This window comes from Triticum urartu, chromosome 6A (assembly GCF_056163025.1).
Source record: "Triticum urartu cultivar PI428250 chromosome 6A, HENAU_Tu73, whole genome shotgun sequence".
Classification (NCBI taxonomy): Eukaryota; Viridiplantae; Streptophyta; class Magnoliopsida; order Poales; family Poaceae; genus Triticum; species Triticum urartu.
In genome coordinates, this window is record NC_141878.1 from 553,216,581 (window position 1) to 553,243,317 (window position 26,737).

Below are 26,737 nucleotides of genomic sequence, written 5' to 3' on the forward strand. Positions count from 1 at the left end.
TCAGGTGAAATCCATCCAGCATATTTTTATAAATTATATATTGCTTTCTTAAAAGAGCAATTACTCCCGTTTGCAAGTTGTCCTATGCAGGATTCAAACCGGTCTATATCACGGTTAATTATGAAGAATCTCAAGCCAACTCCTCAAGTCGCCTTGAGACTCGGAGGTTACAATGATATGACTCAGCAAAGGTTGCCGGCTTTTCAGTGAAGTCAAGAACTCCAGGATGCTGGAGGGAAAGATAACCCGGTCCCGGAGGCTACTACCATATAGATGAAAATTTAAGGGCCGTCAAAAAATTTCCGGTTCAAAATGAAGAATGCCGGTTTAAAATCCGGTTCAAGGGAAATTTGTTCTCCTACGAAGCTCTGAAGCTCTCAAATCCCGTTTAAGAATTTCCGGTTCAAAAAGGAATTAACTTCTCACAAGTTCGAGTTGAAAGGCCGTCAGAAAATTTCCGGTTGAAAATGAAGATTCCGGTTTACAATCCGGTTCAAGAAGAATTTATCTCTTGCAAAAAGTTAAAGGTGGACGAAGAGGACCTGCTGCCATGATGCGCGGTTCAAACATGGGTAGCCTGCCTTATTGGCTTATCACATTATTGATCACTTGGGGGCTTGGTCGTATCCGAACCATAGCTACACCTCTTGATCGGCGCAATGCCACAGCATCACTTGGGGGCTTGGTCGTATCCGAACCATAGCTACACCTCTTGATCGGCGTAATGCCACAGGATCACTTGGGGGCTTGGTCGTATCCGAACCATAGTCACACCTCTTGATCGGCTCAAAGCCAAATCAATCTGGGGCCAAAGAGAGTGTTGTAAAACAACAACTCAAACATAGGCACCCACTGAGCACAGCTCAAAATGTTACTTGGGGATTCTTTGCTATCGAAATGAACTTAGAATCTACACTTGTAATGGGCTATCAAGCCATGGCTTGGAAGCCTGGTGTATACACCTAAAACCCCGGGTTATCCCGCCTCTTTAAGTAAGTCACTCCGTCCAGGTAAACCTGGTATGACCCATCGAACGTTTCACAAGTCAATCCCATGGACCCTGAACTTGTTAAAGTTAAATCGGTGATTGGTTAAAGATTGAGGTCCATCTTAAAAAGGCTTTGCAAAATGGTTTAACTCAGCGGTCTGGCAGCCCATGAAAAGCCTCGATTTAGGGCCTGGCAGCCCATGAAAAGCCTTGCATATTTCTGTTGTTTTTCTTGTTTTCATGATAAGGGATTTATAAACATTTTTTTGACAAACCGGTGTTCATTATAAACCGGCATGACTTTCAGCGCTTCGTTGTTAGTACATGATCAGATTCTAAACTAGTAGCGCATTGCTCCGAATGGTCTTGACTAGATGTCACCAACCTTATACGAACAAATCAACGGCTTTTTAGCCCAATATGATTTCTACATGAACCGACAAGAGGGCTAGGAGTTATCAGCACTCCGGATTGATGTTTTTACCTCTACCATACAATCAGTTGGTCAGCCAACGAGGATGCTTTTTTATATGCAGGAACATAAAGGATTATGCATACATGAATTCCATAAGTGGAGCAAGTTGTCAGTACACTATCAAATCATAATCCGGAGACTATCAGCCCGGTCTGGATTCGACTATAAGTCGCCAGAATTGAATATGGATAAACCGGTGTGTATCACAACCCGGTATGGTTTTATCATAAACCGGCACAATATGGAAGGAGTTATCAGTACTCAAAATTTGGGTTATCACCTTACTACAAAAAGTTGGTAAAACCAACAATGTGATTCAATGTCACATGTATGATATATTTCATATTTGTTTATTCTTAAGTGCAGCCTTGGTTATAAACCCGGGTTATATGTTGGGCATTATGACCCGTCCGGCGGTAAACCGCCAGGACACTTTAAACTTGTTGTATGTAGAAACATGTTTGTTAAACCGGCCTGGCTTTGGACTATAAGTCGCCAGTATATATATTTGGATTGCGCCATTGAAATTATGCGCTTATAAATCATTGGGTTATATTATTCAAATAGCCAAACTTGGCTGAATTTTCATTATGATATTGAATGAATAAGGTTTTCATACCGGATTATATTATCTTGAATAGCCAACATGGCTGGATTTTTATGGTTATTAACTGAAGGAAATATGCCCTAGAGGCAATAATAAAGTTATTATTTATTTCCTTATAATCATGATAAAAGGTTTATTATTCATGCTAGAATTGTATTAACCGGAAACATAATACATGTGTGAATACATAGACAAACAAAGTGTCACTAGTATGCCTCTACTTGACTAGCTCGTTAATCAAAGATGGTTATGTTTCCTAACCATGAACAATGAGTTGTTATTTGGTTAACGGGATCACATCATTAAGAGAATGATCTGATTGACATGACCCATTCCATTAGCTTAGCACCCGATCGTTTAGTATGTTGCTATTGCTTTCTTCATGACTTATACATGTTCCTATAACTATGAGATTATGCAACTCCCGTTTACCGGAGGAACACTTTGGGTACTACCAAACGTCACAACGTAACTGGGTGATTATAAAGGAGTACTACAAGTGTCTCCAAAGGTACATGTTGGGTTGGCGTATTTCGAGATTAGGTTTTGTCACTCCGATTGTCGGAGAGGTATCTCTGGGCCCTCTCGGTAATACACATCACTTAAGCCTTGCAAGCATTGCAAATAAATGAGTTAGTTGCGGGATGATGTATTACAGAACGAGTAAAGAGACTTGCCGGTAACGAGATTGAACTAGGTATTGGAATACCGACGATCGAATCTCGGGCAAGTAACATACCGATGACAAAGGGAACAACATATGTTGTTATGCGGTCTGACCGATAAAGATCTTCGTAGAATATTTAGGAGCCAATATGGGCATCCAGGTCCCGCTATTGGTTATTGACCGGAGACATGTCTCGGTCATGTCTACATTGTTCTCGAACCCGTAGGGTCCGCACGCTTAAGGTTACGATGATAGTTATATTATGAGTTTATGCATTTTGATGTACCGAAGGTTGTTCGGAGTCCCGGATGTGATCACGGACATCACGAGGAGTCTCGAAATGGTCGAGACGTAAAGATTGATATATTGGAAGCCTATATTTGGACATCGAAGTGTTCCGGGTGAAATCGGGATTTTACCGGAGTACCGGGTGTTGGAAATATGCCCTAGAGGCAATAATAAATTGATTATTATTATATTTCCTTGTTCATGATAATCTTTTATTATCCATGCTATAATTGTATTGATAGGAAACTCAGATACATGTGTGGTTACATAAACAACACCATGTCCCTAGTAAGCCTCTAGTTGACTAGCTCGTTGATCAATAGATGGTTACGGTTTCCTGACCATGGACATTGGATGTCATTGATAACGGGATCACATCATTAGGAGAATGATGTGATGGACAAGACCCAATCCTAAGCATATCACTAGATCGTGTAGTTCGTATGCTAAAGCTTTTCTAATGTCAAGTATCATTTCCTTAGACCATGAGATTGTGCAACTCCCGGATACCGTAGGAGTGCTTTGGGTGTGCCAAACGTCACAACGTAACTGGGTGGCTATAAAGGTACACTACAGGTATCTCCGAAAGTGTCTGTTGGGTTGGCACGAATCGAGACTGGGATTTGTCACTCCATGTAAACGGAGAGGTATCTCTGGGCCCACTCGGTAGGACATCATCATAATGTGCACAATGTGATCAAGGAGTTGATCACGGGATGATGTGTTACGGAACGAGTAAAGAGACTTGCCGGTAACGAGATTGAACAAGGTATCGGGATACCGACGATCGAATCTCGGGCAAGTATCGTACCGATAGACAAAGGGAATTGTATACGGGATTGATTAAGTCCTTGACATCGTGGTTCATCCGATGAGATCATCGTGGAACATGTGGGAGCCAACATGGGTATCCAGATCCCGCTGTTGGTTATTGACCGTAGAGTCATCTCGGTCATGTCTGCATGTCTCCCGAACCCGTAGGGTCTACACACTTAAGGTTCGGTGACGCTAGGGTTATAGAGATATTAGTATGCGGTAACCCGAAAGTTGTTCAGAGTCCCGGATGAGATCCCGGACGTCACGAGGAGTTCCGGAATGGTCTGGAGGTAAAGAATTATATATAGGAAGTGCTATTTCAGCCATCGGGACAAGTTTCAGGGTCACCGGTATTGTACCGGGACCACCGGAAGGGTCCCGGGGGCCCACCGGGTGGGGCCACCTGCCCCGGGGGGCCACATGGGCTGTAGGGGGTGTGCCTTGGCCTACATGGGCCAAGGGCACCAGCCCCTAGAGGCCCATGCGCCAAAGGGACAAGAGGAGGGGAGAGTCCTAAAGGGGGAAGGCACTTCCGAGGTGCCTTGGGGAGGATGGACTCCTCCCCCCCTTGGCCGCACCCTTCCTTGGAGGAAGGGGCAAGGCTGCGCCCTCCCCCTCTCCCTTGGCCCTATATATAGTGGGGGGAAGGGAGGACAACCATACCTAAGCCCTGGCGCCTCCCTCTCCCTCCCATGACACATCTCCCTCCTCCCGCAGCGCTTGGCGAAGCCCTGTTGGAATCCCGCTACTTCCACCACCACGCCGTCGTGCTGTTGGATCTCCATCAACCTCTCCTTCCCCCTTGCTGGATCAAGAAGGAGGAGACGTCGCTGCTCCGTACGTGTGTTGAACGCGGAGGTGCCGTCCGTTCGGCGCTAGGATCATCGGTGATTTGGATCACGACAAGTACGACTCCATCAACCCCGTTCTTTTGAACGCTTCCGCGCGCGATCTACAAGGGTATGTAGATCCACTCCTCCCTCGTTGCTAGATGACTCCATAGATAGATCTTGGTGACACGTAGGAAAATTTTGAATTTCTGCTACGTTCCCCAACAGTGGCATCATGAGCTAGGTCTATGCGTAGTTTCTATGCACGAGTAGAACACAAAGTAGTTGTGGGCGTTGATTTTGTTCAATATGCTTGCCGTTACTAGTCTTATCTTGATTCGGCGGCATCGTGGGATGAAGCAGCCCGGACCGACCTTACACGTACTCTTACGTGAGACTGGTTCCACCGACTGACATGCACTAGTTGCATAAGGTGGCTAGCGGGTGTCTGTCTCTCCCACTTTAGTCAGATCGGATTCGATGAAAAGGGTCCTTATGAAGGGTAAATAGCAATTGGCATATCACGTTGTGGTCTTTGCGTAGGTAATAAACGTTCTTGTTAGAAACCCATAGCAGCCACGTAAAACATGCAAACAACAATTAGAGGACGTCTAACTTGTTTTTGCAGGGTATGCTATGTGATGTGATATGGCCAAAAGGATGTGATGAATGATATATGTGATGTATGAGATTGATCATGTTCTTGTAATAGAAATCACGACTTGCATGTCAATGAGTATGACAACCGGCAGGAGCCATAGGAGTTGTCTTAATTTATTTATGACCTGCGTGTCAACATAAACGTCATGTAATTACTTTACTTTATTGCTAACCGTTAGCTATAGTAGTAGAAGTAATAGTTGACGAGACAAATTCATGAAGACACTATGATGGAGATCATGATGATGGAGATCATGGTGTCATGCCGGTGACGTTGATGATCATGGAGTCCCGAAGATGGAGATCTAAAGGAGCAATATGATATTGGCCATATCATGTCACTATTTGATTGCATGTGATGTTTATCATGTTTTTGCATCTTGTTTACTTAGAACGACGGTAGTAAATAAGATGATCCCTCACTAAAATTTCAAGAAAGTGTTCCCCCTAACTGTGCACCGTTGCGACAGTTCGTGTTTCGAAGCACCACGTGATGATCGGGTGTTAGATTCTTACGTTCACATACAACGGGTGTAAGCCAGATTTACACACGCGAAACACTTAGGTTGACTTGACGAGCCTAGCATGTACAGACATGGCCTCAGAACACAGAAGACCGAAAGGTCGAACATGAGTCGTATAGAAGATACGATCAACATGAAGATGTTCACCGATGTTGACTAGTCCGTCTCACGTGATGATCGGACACGGCCTAGTTGACTCGGATCATGTAATCACTTAGATGACTAGAGGGATGTCTATCTGAGTGGGAGTTCATAAGATGAACTTGTTTATCCTGAACATAGTCAAAAGGATTTTGCAAATTATGTCGTAGCTCGCGCTTTAGTTCTACTGTTTAGATATGTTCCTAGAGAAAATTTAGTTGAAAGTTGATAGTAGAATTATGCGGACTAGGTCCGTAAACTGAGGATTGTCCTCATTGCTTCATAGAAGGCTTATGTCCTTAATGCACCGCTCAGTGTGCTGAACCTCGAACGTCGTCTGTGGATGTTGCGAACATCTGACATACACATTTTGATAACTACGTGATAGTTCAGCTAAACGGTTTAGAGTTGAGGCACCGAAGACGGTTTTGAAACGCCGCAAAACATATGAGATGTTTTGAGGGCTGAAATTGGGATTTCAGGCTCGTGCCCACGTCAAGAGGTATAAGACCTCCGACGATTTTCTTAGCCTGCAAACTAAGGGAGGAAAGCTCAATTGTTGAGCTTGTGCTCAGACTGTCTGAATACAACAATCATTTGAATCAAGTGGGAGTTGATCTTCCAGATGAGATAGTGATGTTTCTCCGAAGTCATTACCACCAAGCTGCTAGAGCTTCGTGATGAACTATAACATATCAGGGATAGATATGATGATCCTTGAAATACTCGCGATGTTTGACACCGCGAAAGTAGAAATCAAGAAGGAGCATCAATTGTTGATGGTTAGTGAAACCACTAGTTTTAAGAAGGGCAAGGGCAAGAAGGGATACTTCATGAAACGGCAAATCAGCTGCTGCTCTAGTGAAGAAACCCAAGGTTGAACCCAAACCCGAGACTAAGTGCTTCTGTAATAAGAGAAACAGCCACTGGAGCAAAATTACCCTAGATACTTGGTAGATGCGAAGGCTGGCAAGGTCGATATAAGTATATTGGATATACATTGTGTTGATGTGTACTTTACTAGTACTCCTAGTAGCACCAGGGTATTAGATACCGGTTCGGTTACTAAGTGTTAGTAACTCGAAATAAAAGCTACGGAATAAACGGAGACTAGCTAAAGGTGAGATGACGATATGTGTTGGAAGTATTTCCAAGGTTGATCAAATATCGTACGCTCCCTCTACCATCGAGATTGGTATTAAAACCTAAATAATTGTTATTTGGTGTTTGCGTTGAGCATAGACATGACTGGATTATGTCTATCGCAATACGGTTATTCATTTAAGGAGAATAATGGTTACTCTGTTTATTTGAATAATACCTTCAATGGTCTTGCACCTAAAATGAATGGTTCATTGAATCTCGATCATAGTGATACACATGTTCATGCCAAAAGATATAAGATAGTAATGATAGTACCACCTACTTGTGGCACTGCCACGTAAGTCATATCGGCATAAAACGCATGAAGAAACTCCATGTTGATGGATCTTTGGGCTCACTCGTTTTTGAAAAGTTTGAGGCATGCGAACCATGCCTATTGGTGTATATGCATGAAGAAACTCCATGCAAATGGAGCGTTTGGACTCACTTGATTTTGAATCACTTGAGACAAGCAAATCATACCACATGGGCAAGATGACTGAAAGCCTCGTTTTCAGTAAAATGGAACTAGAAAGCAACTTGTTGGAAGTAATACATTTTGATGTGTGCAATCCAATGAGTGCTGAGGCATGTAGTGGATATCGTTATGTTCTTACTTCACAGATGATTTGAGTAGATGTTGAGTATATTTACTTGATGAATCACGAGTCTGAATTATTGAAAGGTTCAAGTAATTTCAGGGTGAAGTTGAAAGATCGTCGTGACAAGAGGATAAAATATCTATGATATGATCATAGAGATGAATATCTAAATTACGAGTTTGGCACAGAATTAAGACATTGTGGAAATTGTTTCACAACTAGTACAGCCTGGAACACCATAGTGTGATGGTGTGTCCGAACATCATAACTGCACCCTATTGGATATGATGCATACCATGATGTCTCTTATAGAATTACCACGATAGTTTATGGGTTAGGCATTAGAGACAACCACATTCACTTTAAATAGGGCACCACGTAATTCCGATGAGATGACACCGTATGAACTATGGTTTAGAGAAACCTAGGCTGTCATTTCTTAAAAGTTTGGGGCTGCGACGCTTATGTGGAAAAGTTTCAGGCTGATAAGCTCGAACCCAAAGCAGATAAATGCATCTTCATAGGACACCCAAAACAGTTGGGTATACCTCCTGTCTCAGATCCGAAAGCAATAAGGGATTGTTTCTAGAATCGGGTCCTTTCTCGAGGAAAAGTTTCTCTCGAAAGAATTGAGTGGGAGGATGGTGGAGACTTGATGAGGTTATTGAACCGTCACTTCAACTAGTGTATAGCAGGGCACAAAGAGTTGTTTCTGTGGCACCTACACCAATTGAAGTGGAAGCTTATGATATTGATCATGAGACTTTGGATCAAGTCACTCCCAAACCTCGTAGGATGACAAGGATGCGTACTACTTCAGAGTGGTACGTAATCCTGTCTTGGAAGTCATGTTGCTAGACAACAATGAACCTACGAGCCATGGAGAAGCGATGGTGGGCCCGGATTCCGATAAATGTCTCAAGGCCATAAAATCTGAGATAGGATCCATGTATGAAAACAAAGTGTAGACTTTGGAAGAACTACTTGATGGTCGTAAGGCTGTTAGGTACATATGGATTTTAAAAGGAAGACGGACAATGATGGTAAGTATCACCATTAAGAAAGCTCGACTTGTCGTTAAGATGTTTTCCGACAAGTTCAAGGAGTTGACTGCGATGAGACTTTCTCACTCGTAGCGATGCTAAGAGTATGTTGGAATTATATTAGCAATTACTGCATTATTTGTGAAATCTTGCAGATAGGATGCCAAAAACCATTGTTTCCTCGACGATTTTTGAGGAAAGGTTGTATGTGATACAACCGGAAGGTTTTGTCAATCCTGAAAGATGCTAATAAGTTTGCAAAGCTCCAGCAATCCTTCTAAGGACTGGAGTAAGCATCTCAGAGTTGGAATATATGCTTTGATGATGATCAAAGATTTTGGGTTTATACAAAGTTTATGAGAAACTTGTATTTCCAAAGAAGTGAGTGGGAGCACTATAGAATTTCTGATGAGTATATGTTGTTGACATATTATGGATCAAAAATGACGTAGAATTTCTGGAAAGCATATAGGGTTATTTGGAAAGTGTTTTTCAATGGAAAGCCTGGATTAAGCTACTTGAGCATTGAGCATCAAGATCTATAAGGATAGATCAAAACGCTTAAATGGTACTTTCAAATGAGCACATTCCTTGACATGATCTTGAAGGTGTTCAAGATGAATCAGTCAAAGAAGGAGTTCTTGCCTGAGTTGTAAGGTATGAAGTTAAGACTTAAAGCTCGACCACGGCAGAATAGAGAGAAAGGACGAAGGTCGTCCCCTATGCTTAAGACATAGGCTCTACAGTATGCTATGCTGTGTACCGCACCTGAAGTGTGCCTTGCCATGAGTCAGTCAAGGGGTACAAGAGTGATCCAAGAATGGATCACAGGACAGCGGTCAAAGTTATCCTTAGTAACTAGTGGACTAAGGAATTTTCTCGATTATGGAGGTGGTAAAAGAGTTCGTCGTAAAGGGGTATGTCGATGCAAGCTTAACACCTATCCGGATAGCTCTGAGTAGAGATACAGGATACGTATAATGGAGCAACAATTTAGAATAGCTCCAAGTAGAACAGTTATTTGGAATAGCTCCAAATAGAATGTGGTAGCTGCATCTAGGAGATGACATAGAGATTTGTAAAGCACACACGGATCTGAAAGGTTCAGACCCGTTGACTATAACCTCTCTCACAAGCATAACATGATCAAACCTAGAACTCATCGAGTGTTAATCACATGGTAAATGTGAACTAGATTATTGACTCTAGTAAACTCTTTGGGTGTTAGTCACATGGGGATGTGACCTTGAGTGTTAATCACATATCGATGTGAACTAGATTATTGACTCTAGTGCAAGTGGGAGACTGTTGGAAATATGCCCTAGAGGCAATAATAAATTGATTATTATTATATTTCCTTGTTCATGATAATCGTTTATTATCCATGCTATAATTGTATTGATAGGAAACTCAGATACATGTGTGGATACATAAACAACACCATGTCCCTAGTAAGCCTCTAGTTGACTAGCTCGTTGATCAATAGATGGTTACGGTTTCCTGACCATGGACATTGGATGTCATTGATAACGGGATCACATCATTAGGAGAATGATGTGATGGACAAGACCCAATCCTAAGCATAGCACTAGATCGTGTAGTTCGTATGCTAAAGCTTTTCTAATGTCAAGTATCATTTCCTTAGACCATGAGATTGTGCAACTCCCGGATACCGTAGGAGTGCTTTGGGTGTGCCAAACGTCACAACGTAACTGGGTGGCTATAAAGGTACACTACAAGTATCTCCGAAAGTGTCTGTTGGGTTGGCACGAATTGAGACTGGGATTTGTCACTCCGTGTAAACGAAGAGGTATCTCTGGGCCCAGTCGGTAGGACATCATCATAATGTGCACAATGTCATCAAGGAGTTGATCACGGGATGATGTGTTACGGAACAAGTAAAGAGACTTGCCGGTAACGAGATTGAACAAGGTATCGGGATACCGACGATCGAATCTCGGGCAAGTATCGTACCGATAGACAAAGGGAATTGTATACAGGATTGATTAAGTCCTTGACATCGTGGTTCATCCGATGAGATCATCGTGGAACATGTGGGAGCCAACATGGGTATCCAGATCCCGCTGTTGGTTATTGACCGGAGAGTCATCTCGGTCATGTCTACGTGTCTCCCGAACCCGTAGGGTCTACACACTTAAGGTTCGGTGACGCTAGGGTTATAGAGATATTAGTATGCGGTAACCCGAAAGTTGTTCGGAGTCCCAGATGAGATCCCGGACGTCACAAGGAGTTCCGGAATGGTCCGGAGGTAAAGAATTATATATAGGAAGTGCTATTTCGGCCATCGGGACAAGTTTCGGGGTCACCGGTATTGTACCGGGACCACCGGAAGGGTCCCGGGGGCCCACCGGGTGGGGCCACCTGCCCCGGGGGGCCACATGGGCTGTAGGGGGTGCGCCTTGGCCTACATGGGCCAAGGGCACCAGCCCCTAGAGGCCCATGCGCCAAAGGGACAAGAGGAGGGGAGAGTCCTAAAGGGGGAAGGCACCTCCGAGGTGCCTTGGGGAGGATGGACTCCTCCCCCCTTTGGCCGCACCCTTCCTTGGAGGAAGGGGCAAGGCTGCACCCTCCCCCTCTTCCTTGGCCCTATATATAGTGGGGGGAAGGGAGGACAACCATACCTAAGCCCTGGCGCCTCCCTCTCCCTCCCATGACACATCTCCCTCCTCCCGCAGCGCTTGGCGAAGCCCTGTTGGAATCCCGCTACTTCCACCACCACGCCGTCGTGCTGTTGGATCTCCATCAACCTCTCCTTCCCCCTTGCTGGATCAAGAAGGAGGAGACGTCGCTGCTCCGTACGTGTGTTGAACGCGGAGGTGCCGTCCGTTCGGCGCTAGGATCATCGGTGATTTGTATCATGACGAGTACGACTCCATCAACCCCGTTCTTTTGAACGCTTCCGCGCGCGATATACAAGGGTATGTAGATCCACTCCTCCCTCGTTGCTAGATGACTCCATAGATAGATCTTGGTGACACGTAGGAAAATTTTGAATTTCTGCTACGTTCCCCAACACCGGGAAGGTTACCGGAACCCCCGGGAGCTAAATGGGCCATGATGGGCCTTAGTGGAAAGGAGAAGAGGCAGCCCTACATGGGCTGCGCGCCTCCCCCTTTCCCTAGTCCTATTAGGACTAGGAGAGGTGGCCGGCCCCCTCTCTCTCTTTTCCCCCTCCGCGAATCCTATTCCAACTAGGATTGGGGGGGGGAATCCTACTCCCAGAGGGAGTAGGACTCTCCCGGCGCGCCACACCTTGGCCGGCCAGCCTCCCCCCTCTAGTCCTTTATATACTGAGGCAGAGGCACCCTAGAACACACAAGTTGATCCACGTGATCTATTCCTTAGCCGTGTGCGGTGCCCCCAGCCACCATAATCCTCGATAATACTGTAGCGGAGTTTAGGCGAAGCCCTGCTGCTGTAGTGCATCAAGATCGTCACCATGCCGTCGTGCTGACGGAACTCTCCCCCGACACTTTGCTGGATCGGAGTCCGGGGATCGTCATCGAGCTGAACATGTGCTCGAACTCGGAGGTGCCGTAGTTTTGGTGCTTGATCGGTTGGATCGCGAAGACGTACGACTACTTCCTCTACGTTGTGTCAACGCTTCCGCAGTCGGTCTGCGTGGGTACGTAGACAACACTCTCCCCTCTCGTTGCTATGCATCACATGATCTTGCGTGTGCGTAGGAAATTTTTTGAAATTACTACGAAACCCAACATTAACAACCGGTATTACTGAGTTTTCAAAGTCGCTTTTGCGCAATGGCTATTATTTTATCAAAGGATATGATTTATTCTACAATGGAAGGAATAGTCCCGAGTCGCTGCAGGCTTACAACCCGGCACTTGGGGGCTACATTATTCAAATTGAGATTACATGCAAGTCTCATGTCGCTGCAAGCATGCACCATGACACTTGGGGGCTAATGCAAAGTCATTTTTACTAGTCTTATTGAAGATCCGACTCATCATATTATAATGAGCCGGCCCTTGGGGGCTACCAATTGCTCCTTTCAACAATTCAAGGTACACAAGTTTTCATCCATAATATTGAAGGATCCATTGCTCAGTTGGTAAAGCACAAAGCTCTTAACCTTGTGGATGTGGGTTCAAGCCCTACGATGGAAGCTACATTATAAGATGTTATTTTCATTGAAGTATATATCAAGTCCCGGTTCAGTATTATCTTACTAAGCCGGCCCTTGGGGGCTACACATCACTGCTCAAGTCTACATGATTATATTTACAAAGTCCCTGCTCATTATTGCATAATGACCCGGCCCTTGGGGGATACAGTGATTGAAGTTTTTATAAGCAATTATAAGTCCCAGGTTGCTGCAAGCATGACAACCTGGTACTTGGGGGCTACATAATATGGAGTATTCAGTTTTTACTAGTGACTGGGATGAACAACATGGATTTCTTAAAAATTGGTAGTATTTATATTGAAGCAAGTCTTAAGCCATCACTTTGTTCTGCTCAAGACTTGGGGGCTACAGGTATTATATTATTATTGAAGAAATATTTTCAAATTCTCTGTTTGAGCAAACCAGATTGACCCGGCGTCACCAATCATTATGACCCTGTGGCTGCAACCCGGCGTCATCAATAATCATGAACCGACGTTGTGAACCGGCGTTGGCAACAATCATGACCCGGAATTATCAGTTTTTATAACCCAACAATGGTGGTAATCATAAACCGGCAAGTTCAACATCTTCAAGCCGGCTGAATATCAGTTGAATATTTGAAGACCAATATTTTTGTCAAATCAGAGCATTGAAGGCCGATTCGAATGGATTCTTTATTTACAAAATATCTTCTGCAAGCAAATTGATTATGAAGTTGGTCTATTGACTCGGATTTTCTAGAAGGAGGAAATAACAAGGATTTAAGTATGATCAGGTGCCGCTTTACAAGAATTTTTAACCTGGAGTACAACTTGTCAAAGTTGTTCTTATGTTTGTTTACAGGATCAGTTTACCATGGATAAATCCAAGCTAAACTAGGGGCTAATGTCGGGGATATACCCCGCAGCATAAACCGCCGGACTTGGCGGTTTACTTGAGATTCGGCTGACACTTGGCGATTCACTGGCGACCCGCCCTAACTTGGCGGTTTACAAGCAACCCGCCTGAACATTATGACTCACTGGTAACCCGGCGGGTGGGACAGATGGATGACAAGGCCCAAGGCCCAGAAGGCCGGTTTATGATAATGGTGGGCCGGTTTAATAGAAAAGGTGTATTTCCCTTACAAGGAGTCAAGACCCGGACTTGTATCCGGTTTGTATTAGAAGATAGACTAGTCCTAATCCTAATAGGACTCCACATGTAACCCACCCCTTCAACATATATAAGGAGGGGCAGGGCTCCCCAAAAGGGAGAAGAGAGACAAGTTCCACAAGTTGGACAAGTTAGGTTTAGACAATAGCTCTCGAGATAGAGCACACTTGTAACCATGATCATCATCATCAATATCAATGAAGCAGGATGTAGGCTTTTACCTCCACCGTGAGGGGCCGAACCTGGGTAAAACATCGCGTCTCTCGTCCCGCTCAACCCCTTTCAAGCTACCACATAGATGCGTTGGCCTCGCGACTAAGTCCTCACACTAGGACATTTGCCGTGACAAATCCACGACGGGTATGGTAAGTAAACCGACTCCAAAACAGTTCTAATGGCAATTTTCTTCCGTTTTGGAATATTTAGAAAAATAGAAAAATAAGAAGCAGTCCGGGAAGGACACGAGGGCTCCACGAGGGTGGAGGGCGCGCCCTACCCCCTGGGCGCGCCCCCTAACTCGTGGGCACCTCGTGTGCTCTCCGGACTCCGTTTTCTTACACGACACGTATTTTGGTCGGTAAAAATTCATTATATAACTCCCCGAAGGTTTTGACCACCGTATCACGCAAAAATCTCCTGTCTTTGTTTCGAGTTGTTTTTCTGACAGATCCAGGTCGTCATGTCGCCTTCAAGTGCCCCCAAGGACCAGTTCTTCGAGAAGGTCATCAACCCCTACCTCGCGGAAGTGCTGCAACACCCTCAAGCCATTGAGATGCATGAGGGGTTGTTGCACATCCGCGATGTTGAGGGACCAAGGAAGACCGGAAGCACGGAGGCAAGGCTCGAGGCATTGGAGCAAGAAGTTTTCAGGTGTCAGGAGATGGTGGAGCATGGACTCGATTCCAATCACATTATGATCACGGAGTTCACCAACAACCACAAGCTGGACATCAAGGACATTGGGGAGGCCATCTTCAAGCTTCATGAGAAAATCGAGCACCTCCAAGCCCAGATCTATGACCTGCAAAATCAAAACTATGAGTATGAATATAGATTCAAGAGGATGAGTTTGGCTGCAGATTTGAGGTTTCAGGAGACTCGATCATCCTTCTATGATGGTGAGCCTATGCCTTGGAAGAAGGACGGCAAGCCTACACCATCAACAAAACCATCAACTTCTTCACCAACAAGGGAGACATAATCACATGGGTATGGGCACTCCCCTTGGCAACTGCCAAGCTCGGGGGAGTGCCCCGATATCGTATCACCATCACTTTTATCTTTACCCTTTTTTTCTTAGTTCGATCCTTTTGGTAATATCTTGATCTAGTAGCATAAAGTTTTAGTATGATCTAGTTGTGAGTTTTGCTTTATGATCCTTCTATGTAATCGAGTCCGTGAGCTATATATAATAAAGATTAGTGTTGAGTCAAGGGCTTGATTGTTTTGCCATGATCTTGAGGGAATAAAATAAAAGAGAAAGAAATAAAAAGGAAATAAAAGAGATCATATAGATCTTATGGAGAGTAATGAGCTCACATATAAAGAGTATGATGAATAAAAGTTGTTGAGAGTTTACAAACATAGTTTTGGTCATGTTGCAATTAATAGGAAGTAATAAAGAAAGAGAGGTCTTCACATATGAATATACTATCTTGGACATCTTTTATGATTGGGAGCACTCATTAAAATATGACATGCTAAAGAGTTTATGTTGGACAAGGAAGACAACGTAATGGGTTATGTTTTCTTACATCTGAAATAAATTATATTGTCATGGATCATCCAACATGGTTGAGCTTGCCTTTCCCCCTCATGCTAGCCAAATTCTTTGCACCAAGTAGAGATACTACTTGTGCTTCCAAATATCCATAAACCCAGTTTTGCCATGAGAGTCCACCATATCTACCTATGGATTGAGTAAGATCCTTCAAGTAAGTTGTCATCGGTGCAAGCAATAAAAATTGCTCTCTAAATATGTATGACTTATTAGTGTGGGAGAAAATAAGCTTTATACGATCATGTGATATGAAAGAAATAAAACCGATGGACTGCATAATAAAGGTCCATATCACAAGTGGCAATATAAAGTGACGTTCTTTTGCATTAAGATTTTGTGCATCCAACCATAAAAGCGCATGACAACCTTTGCTTCCCTCTGCGAAGGGCCTATCTTTTACTTTTATCTCCTACCTTACATAAGAGTCATGGTGATCTTCACCTTTCCTTTTTACATTTTATCTTTTGGCAAGCACAACATGTTGGAAAGATCCTGGTATATATGGCTAATTGGATGTGAGTTTTCATGAACTATTATTGTTGACATTACCCTTGAGGTAAAACGTTGGGAGGCAAAACTATAAGCCCCTATCTTTCTCTGTGTCTGATTAAAACTCCACACCCATAAGTATTGCATGAGTGTTAGCAATTGTGAAAGACTATATGATAGTTGAGTATGTGGACTTGCTGAAAAGCTCTTATATTGACTCTTTCCTATGTTATGATAAGTTACAATTGCTCCAATGACTAAGATTATAGTTTGTTGGTTTTCAATGAAGTTTATGATTCATACTTGAAATTGTGATTGAATTGTTAACCTAGCATAAGAGATCATATGACAAGAATTATATAAGTTGCTGTTCTAAGAATGATTATGATGCCCTCATGTCCGTATTTTATTTTTATCGACACCTCTATCTCTAAACATGTGGACATATTTTTTGATTTCGGCTTTCGCTTGAGGACAAGTGAGGTCTAAGCTTGGGGGAGTTGATACGTCCATTTTGCATCATGATTTTATATCGATATCTATTGCATTATGGGCTGTTATTACACATTATGTCACAATACTTATGCCTATTCTCTCTTATTTTACAAGGTTTACATAAAGAGGTAGAATGCCGGCAGCTGGGATTCTGGGCTGGAAAAGGAGCAAATATTAGAGACCTATTCTGCACAGCTCCAAAAGTCCTTAAACTTCACGGAAGTCATTTTCAGAATATATAAAAAATAATGAGCGCAAGAAGTTCCAGAGGGGGGCCACACCCTGCCCACGAGGGTGGGGGGCGCGCCCTACCCCCCTGGGCGCGCCCCCTGCCTCGTGGGTCCCCTGGTGGCCCTCTGATGCCCATCTTCTTCTATATGGAGTCTTTTGATGAGGAAAAAAAAATCATAAGCCAGCTTTCGGGACGAGACTCCGCCGCCACGAGGCGGAACCTTGGCGGAATCAATCTAGGGCTCCGGCGGAGCTGTTCTGCCGGCGAAACTTCCATCCGGGAGGGGGAAATCATCACCATCGTCATCACCAACGATCCTCTCATCGGGAGGGGGTCAATCTCCATCAACATCTTCACCAGCACCATCTCCTCTCAAACCCTAGTTCATCTCTTCTATCCAATTCTTGTCTCCAAGTCTGGGATTGGTACCTGTGGGTTGCTACTAGTGTTGATTACTCCTTGTAGTTGATGCTAGTTGGTTTATTTGGTGGAAGATCATATGTCCAGATCCTATATGCGCATTAATACCCCTCTGATTATGAACATGAATATGCTTTGTGAGTAGTTACGTTTGTTCCTGAGGACATGGGAGAAGTCTTGCTATTAGTAGTCATGTGAATTTGGTATCCGTTCGATATTTTGATGAGATGTATGTTGTCTCTCCTCTAGTGGTGTTATGTGAACGTCGACTACATGAAACTTCACCATTATTTGGTCCTAGAGGAAGGCATTGGGAAGTAATAAGTAGATGATGGGTTGCTAGAGTGACAAAAGCTTAAACCCTAGTTTATGCGTTGCTTCGTAAGGGGCTGATTTGGATCCATATGTTTCATGCTATGGTAAGGTTTACCTTAATACTTTTGTTGTAGTTGCGGATGCTTGCAATAGAGGTTAATCATAAGTGGGATGCTTGTCCAAGTAAGGGCAGTACCCAAGCACTGGTCCACCCACATACCAAATTATCAAAGTACCGAACGCGAATCATATGAACGTGATGAAAACTAGCTTGACGATAATTCCCATGTGTCCTCGGGAGCGCTTTACATCATATAAGAGTTTGTCCAGGCTTGTCCTTTGCTACAAAAAGGATTGGGCCACCTTGCTGCACTTTATTTACTTTTGTTACTTGTTGCTCGTTACCAATTATCTTATCACAAAACTATCTGTTAGGGCAAATTTTAACATGGTCCCTCTTACCTCTTTTTTTTACATGTGAGGTAAGAAAGTAAGAGTCAATCAAGCCATTCATTGATGAGATCAACGGCTAAGATCTATTTTATACTCTTACCTCTCATGTGAAAAGAGGGGGTAAGAAGGACCATGTTAAAACTGCTCATCTGTTAGCTATAATTTCAGTGCGTGCAGAGAATACCTTGCTGAAATCGCTTATCATTTCCTTCTGCTCCTCGTTGGGTTTGACACTCTTACTTATCGAAAGGACTACGATACATCCCCTATACTTGTGGGTCATCATCATTTTTCAGCCATCTCGTCCTCTGCCTAGTTCAGGAAGTGGCGAGGCTCGCTTGGATCCAGCACGAGGCGTTTCCACTCTACTGGCTAGCCAATAACTCAGTACGTAATTGATTCTGCCCACTTCCTCCACTATATATGCTCTTGTCTTGTGCTAGTAGCTCTCTTTGGTTCACATCCTACTACTAGAAATCAGTAGTAGATTTGTCAAGGACAGAAATCCAATAGCAGTGGTGAGGCTACACACATCTTTGTGGTGTCAACTGACATCGCAGATTTTTGCAAAATTGCCTTAGCTTGGTACATGTAGGTAAAAAATACTTTTCTGAAGAAATACACCAGATTGACATCACAAGCTTCCAACTTTAGCACTGATACAATCAGTACTAATTCACCTGGGAAGTAAAATGAAATGACTAGTTCGATTCGTTATTTTGATTTGTTGATAAAATAAAGTAAAATCTGTTAAGAGGCCCATTCTTTTAGGAAATCCATTCTGTCTTGTAGCAAGTTCATGAGCTGTACACAATCTCTTAAATCATACCAATTATCATATTTGTGAACATATACTATACAAGTCTTGCATTTTTTTCAACCCCAAAAACATATATATAAGTTTTTTGGGAATTAAACTATAAATTGTAGGTATATATTTTCCTATTAACATATATGTTTTAGGTAAAGGACATCATGAAGTTGGCAAACCAATGAAATGGGGGAGAGAGAGGGCCATGCATGTAGCATTAACTAGTTGAATACTCTTATATTTGGATAATGGGACAACTTTATTCGCAGAGATGCCAGTATTCTGATTTGAGCTTGTATGCTTGTCTTGATCAATCCCCAATCAAATTAACCAACTCAAGGCCATCTTACATTTGAACCTATTTTGCTGTATGCTGTTTTTGGCATAGTTTCACAATAGTAAGGCATGAAGCACTTTCACGACATTAAATCTCTTCAAACAAACATACTGCACAAAGAAGAAATATTTTCAGCTCACTGAAATTTTATGATGACATGGACATATCAGTGCTCATGAATCTAATTACTAGCTTCATCAAGTGTCAGCACTGACCAAACTAGCATGCCACATTCATACTATACCAGAGGCCATCATCTTCTGAGGCAAGAGCAATGAAACAAAGTTCGCCAACTTGCTGAGCCAAGCAAAATCTTTGTGTTGCAGTAAGGATTTATAGGATTAAGGAAAGCCAATTAAGCAAAAGACAGCACCATCATAGATCACACATCCCTCAAGGAAGAACCACTTTCAGCTATCCATGAAGAACCACTTTCCTGCTTGTCTGCAAAGTGGTTTTTGGAGTCCAGAACACTTAAATAGTTAGTCAAATGAATTGCTTTCTTGCTACTGTTTTATTCAAAAATTATTGGATTTTATATCATATATATTGCTGACATGTATTTCATATGTTCTGTAGCATTAAGGCTACATAGCATGCCATTTTTGTGCCTTGTATTAGTTGCTTTCCCTACATGTTTGCAGGTTTAAGTGAAAAAGAGGAAGAAAGGAGAATCAGGGTAGGGTTTTATGGCTAGAAGATATATTGTTGGGTTTTGTCTGCGACCATCGTGTCGTGATGATATTGGGGGGGTTTGTCTCTTCTAGTTTCGCGAGAGGTGGTATAATGATTTTGCAGGTACCCCGAGAGGCCCTTGAGTTTGCTGGAATGTCGATTAACTTCCGTTCCGGCAAATTCGGGTACTCCATATGTCCTATTTTCAGCAAAGGTCATGCTGAAATTTTCCGTGAATTTTAGCATGACTTTGCTAAAAATAGGACATATGGGGTACTTGCGACTAATGCATGGGCCGGGGTATCTTAGTACTTAATTAAGTAGGATGAACTGCCTCTTGTGTTACACATATAGAAGTGTGATATTGAAGGAAATATGCCCTAGAGGCAATAATAAAGTTATTATTTATTTCCTTATAATCATGATAAAGGTTTATTATTCATGCTAGAATTGTATTAACCGGAAACATAATACATGTGTGAATACATAGACAAACAAAGTGTCACTAGTATGCCTCTACTTGACTAGCTCGTTAATCAAAGATGGTTATGTTTCCTAACCATGAACAATGAGTTGTTATTTGATTAACGGGATCACATCATTAAGAGAATGATCTGATTGACATGACCCATTCCATTAGCTTAGCACCCGATCGTTTAGTATGTTGCTATTGCTTTCTTCATGACTTATACATGTTCCTGTAACTATGAGATTATGCAACTCCCGTTTACCGGAGGAACACTTTGGGTACTGCCAAACGTCACAACGTAATTGGGTGATTATAAAGGAGTACTACAGGTGTCTCCAAAGGTACATGTTGGGTTGGCGTATTTCGAGATTAGGTTTTGTCACTCCGATTGTCGGAGAGGTATCTCTGGGCCCTCTCGGTAATGCACATCACATAAGCCTTGCAAGCATTGCAACTAATGAGTTAGTTGCGGGATGATGTATTACAGAACGAGTAAAGAGACTTGCCGGTAACAAGATTGAACTAGGTATTGGATACCGACGATCGAATCTCGGGCAAGTAACATACCGATGACAAAGGGAACAACGTATGTTGTTATGCGGTCTGACCGATAAAGATCTTTGTAGAATATGTAGGAGCCAATATGGGCTTCCAGGTCCCGCTATTTGTTATTGACCGGAGACGTGTCTCGGTCATGTCTACATTGTTCTCGAACCCGTAGGGTCCGCACGCTTAAGGTTACGATGACAATTATATTATGAGTTTATGCATTTTGATGTACCGAAGGTTGTTCGGAGTCCCGGATGTGATCACGGACATGACGAGGAGTCTCGAAATGGTCGAGACATAAAGATTGATATATTGGAAGCCTATATTTGGACATCGGAAGTGTTCCGGGTGAAATCAGGATTTTACCGGAGTACCGAGAGGGTTACCGGAACCCCCCGGGAGCTAAATGGGCCATGATGGGCCTTAGTGGAAAAAAGAAGAGGCAGCCCTACATGGGCTGCGCGCCTCCCCCTTCCCCTAGTCCTATTAGGACTAGGAGAGGTGGCCGGCCCCCTCTCTCTCTTTTCCCCCTCCGCGAATCCTATTCCAACTAGGATTGGGGGGGGGGGTCCTACTCCCAGAGGGAGTAGGACTCTCCTGGCGCGCCACACCTTGGCCGGCCAGCCTCCCCCCTCTAGTCCTTTATATACTGAGGCAGAGGCACCCCAGAACACACAAGTTGATCCATGTGATCTATTCCTTAGCCGTGTGCGGTGCCCCAGCCACCATATTCCTCGATAATACTGTAGTGGAGTTTAGGCGAAGCCCTGCTGCTGTAGTGCATCAAGATCGTCACCACGCCGTCGTGCTGACGGAACTCTTCCCCGATACTTTGCTGGATCGGAGTCCGGGAATCGTCATCGAGCTGAACGTGTGCTCGAACTCGGAGGTGTCGTAGTTTCGGTGCTTGATCGGTTGGATCGTGAAGACGTACGACTACTTCCTCTACGTTGTGTCAACGCTTCCGCAGTCGGTCTGCGAGGGTACGTAGACAACACTCTCCCCTCTCGTTGCTTTGCATCACCATGATCTTGCGTGTGCGTAGGAAAATTTTGAAATTACTACGAAACCCAACAGATATCAACTCATAGTTATTACTAATGTCAAGCTAAGGACTAGTTCTGAATCTTCTATCAACGGCTGATATGTTTACTGTCTCTTGGTGTTTGTCCTTCGAGAAGTACCTAGTTGAAGTGTCTCATGGTGTTATATTTGCAAATGCAAGTGTTGAGATGTCTATTTTGTGTTAATCAGATAAAAAGATTAGGGTGTGCAGATAACAGTTAACTTAGTTAAGTCTCACAAATACAGTTTGGACAGGTAGAAAGTAGAATGCACCATAAGCCTGGTTATATATGCAGTGTCACGTTAGGCTCAATTGTGAAATTTTGGATGCGGGATTTTTGACATGTGGTGTCCCTTTATTCTTGCTGCATTAAACACATATGCTGAATTCATGTGTGGACAGACGAAACCATGAGTCGTTTATAGTTCAGGAAAAGAATGTTATCATTATTGTTTGGGGGGTTGAAATAATCTGTTTATTGCACTTTGTGCACTTTCTAGTTGAAAACTCTTAAATGGAGATACTAGATTAGCTTTTTGAGGTATCCCATTAAATATTATTCATTACTTCCCGCTCTTAAATTTTTTTTGCACAACTAATATGCAACTGCCATAGGTGGCAATAGAGCCAAGTGATTAGGCCCAACTTAGAATTCTCCTTCCCTTTTCTATCAGCACTTGCATGTCACTATTGGCTATTTTTTTTTACTATTGCGCCATACTTGATAGGGTATATTATTAGAAGATACGCATAAATATCAGTCAACCTAGGGTGCCTCGGCATCGATAAACCCTAAATGATGAAAACTTAACTTAGCATTTAGGGTGCCTCAGCGTCGACAAACCCTAAATGATAAAACCTTGGCTTTTAGGGTGCCTCGGTGTCGGTAAAAACCTAAATGATGAAAGCTTAGGCTTTTAGGGTGCCTCGGCGTCGACAAACCCTAAATGATAAAAGCTTAGCTTTTAGGATGCCTCGGTGTCGACAAACCCTAAATGATGAGACCATGATAATTCCTCACAAACCAACCCTTAAATAACACTGAGCCATTATGCCGTCACCCTTGAAGCCTTGCGGGCATTTGTAGCCCTTAGCTTGTTCATTCTGTAGATTTCCAGACTATGTACCCTTAGGCTATTTGGTCAACTTAGAGATCTTGTTCCTTGACAATAACCAACTTTTTGACCAAACTTTTTTCCTATTTAGAGCGAAACATGGCCCACAACGATGAGGTCGGCGGTTCGGGCAAGCAATTCTGGGAGCTTTCCCAGGAGATGGAGGAAGAACCTCACCACTATGAGGACGTCGCGGAAGATACCGGCCCCGACTACACAACCCCTAGTGGCGTCGGGGATGACACCACTGATGGTGCTGCCGAAGATGCCACCACTGATGATGGCAGTGCACCCACAGATGGCAGCCAACCGAAGAGGCAACGGAAGGACCGGCGCCTGAACGTGCTCGGCACCGTCAAGGAGGAATTTACTAAAGTGTCCTCCAGTGGGCAGCCAATGACGCCCAAAGAATTAGTCAAGGGGTACGCGGGACAGCTCGGGTGCATTCTCTGGAGCACCGTCTCGATCAGCACCGAGAACCTAAGGCATCGTGACCGAGGGAATTTGCGCAACCTCCTCTTCACGTAGCTGCATGAACGATACAAGTTCCCCGGTGACTTCGCAAACACACGCCTCTCGGGAAATAAAGTGAACAGTGCCGCCCTAACAAAGATGAGCACGGCCCTGGCTACTTGGAGAGCCGCGATGAAGAAAAGGATTGAAAAAGGTGATAGTTATGAGAAGATCAAGGAGACAAATCCTCCAATCAGTGAAGCTGACTACCTGGAGTTCAAGATCAAGTGCGAGAGCAATGCAACCGCGGAATCAAGTCAGCGGGGGAAAGATATGCGGTACTTGAACTTAGGGGTCCACAAACTCAGTCCCGGCGGTTACAGAGTGGCGGGACCTATATGGGACAAGGAGGAATCGGAGCATGCCGAGTAAGGCCTACCGCCCCTCTTCGATAAATACCATGACAAGCAGACCAGGAACTATGTCAGGGCCCGGTACAAGATTGACCCGGTAACCAAGGAGCTTACCACGGATCCGAAGACCAAGGCGCTTGAGCTTGTTCTGGTAAGGAATACACCCCCGTGTAATTAGCTCCATATGGTTGCATTCTAATTAATGAAGCCAATTTTTTAAATGGTTCACGTTCCTTCCGTAGGAAACTGAAAGCAGTAGCGCGGGGTCGTCTCAGAGCTCCCCTTGGGACACCACTTTAAATAGGGCGTTGAACGTAATGAAACACAAGGATAAGCTCAGTAAGCCGACGTCAGCTAGTCGTGTGGCCGGAAAAGGCTTGTCCACAAAATGGTCGGAATACTATACTACTAGGCGAAAGGAGAGAAACACCAGCTCGGAAAGCCAGGAGCGCGAGGTTTAAGAACTCAAGGCATAAGTGGCGCGGATTCCGAAGATAGTCGAAGAGCAAGTGCGAGACCAACTGGGAGCGACGATCACCGCCATTATGCCTACCTTGCTTGAGGGGCTGCAGGCGTGGATTGCGGGCGGCCAACAGGGGCCGCCCCCGATTCCCAGCTTCACGGGCAGCAACTCGCACAGCGCACCGGCGGCGCCATTGGTGTCTCCGGCGGAGGCGGCATTGGTGTCTCCGGCGTCGGCGCCGGCATTGGAGCTTAATGCACCCGGGTTTGGGAAGAATACGCCGGCCGGCACCTCGGTAGCAAGCGGCCCCTCCGTCACTTGCACGCCCGCCGTTGGCAGTGCCTCGACATTAGCCAAGCTCGACACCATCACGGCAACTAAGCCTCTCGGCCGATGACTTCATCTCCTTGCCTTTGATTGGGCATCCCTGATGCCCTACATGTTTTCGGAGGGTGCCGCCGACGTTCAATGCACTCTCCTACACTTCGTGAACGGTGAGTTGATCGACGTCGCCAAGGCTAGAATCGTTCAACCGAGCAACCGCTTGTTCCACGGTAATCCGATGCCACCCAACGTGTATAGGGTTCAACTGGTTCGGGTGCTGCGGGGCTGCGACGACTTGTTACCTCTATATCGACTCCCTGGGGCCGACGAAGATGATGTGATGACCCTCAGCACCTGCATAAGCTGGTCCATGCTTTGGCCGAAGAGCTAGATTCGTTTGGGGGCGGGGGACACCACCCCACAGACAACACCGCCAGTTGTGCTGGCGCCAAGTCATGGCAAGACCACAACGCTACCGGACGACGACGACGAACATATGGCCGATCCGTACATGCATATGGCACAGGATCCGGATGACGACGACAGTACATTTACCAGGGTCGATAAGTACTTCAACGAACATGGCTACGGTGACGAATTCTTGGGGCCTCCTTCTCAAGAACCCAACCCTGCAAAAGACGATCGCGATCTAGCTTGTACCGCGGAGAAACCCAATTGCAACAGGCGTTGTGTGGCGTTTAGTTCTTAGGAGACGTCTCCAGCTGCCGCCTTCACCGAGCCTCAGATAGCTGAGGTGCGAAATATTATCAGCCCCAACACACTCAAGAAGGTGGTCTCTGAGTAGAACTCGATCCCATTACAACAGAATAAGAAGGGACAAAAAAGAAAGAATAACAAGGGTGCGAGCCAGCCGGCACCGAGTACGATCCGTGCTCAGGACGGGCCACCTTCATCTAAGGATATCTCGAGGAGGGTACATGTGGCGGGTAGGCCGATGCTACTGACTAATCTGCTCAATGCTGCAACTGGTGCTATGTGGAGTCTGCATGACAGTGTTCTTTCTTTGGAGAAGCGGCGTTTCTCCGAGAATGATGTGGCATACCCGGTTTTCATGGCCAAGGTGCTAGAGGGCAAGGGCTTTGTCGATAGCGCCATCGGGGGTATGATCGTCCTGCGGTTTGATGACATCTTCGCTATGTTTAACCTTCATCCGCTGCACTACACCTTCATTCGGCTATTTTCGCTAAGTATGGAGATGCGGATCATTAGAGACAAGACCCCAGACATCGTGATAGTCGACCCATTCTACATGCGTGCCAAGCTCTTGGGCAGCGATGGGGACCGGCAAGTCGCGAGTTCATACCTCGAAGGTGTCATTCTGGCGAACCCAGATAAGGATAACTTCCTCGTGCCTTACTTTCCCGAGTAAGTCATCCCCTCACCGCCCCGTAACATATGATTTCTTAGATTTCGATCGTTCTTTTTTCTCTCTAACATTCCGTGTTTTGTGCAGTGACACACATTGCACACTCATCCTCTTAAGCCCGAACTATTCCATGGCCACGTATTTTGACTCGGACCGTCAGTTGAATAAAGACTACACAAATATCAAGAAAGCTCTTGATGATATTCTACCCGGCTACACCAAATCTGGAGGCACCTTTAGGAGGCCTTTTTAAGTACGGCAAGCACGTGTTCACCCACGTAACGACGTTCCCCTGCGTCAAGCAGCCGCCTGGCGGTCAGAAGGATGCCTACTACGCCCTCCATCACATGCGGGCGATCGTACGGGACCATAATGACCTTCTGCTACCAAATAGTCTCAAAG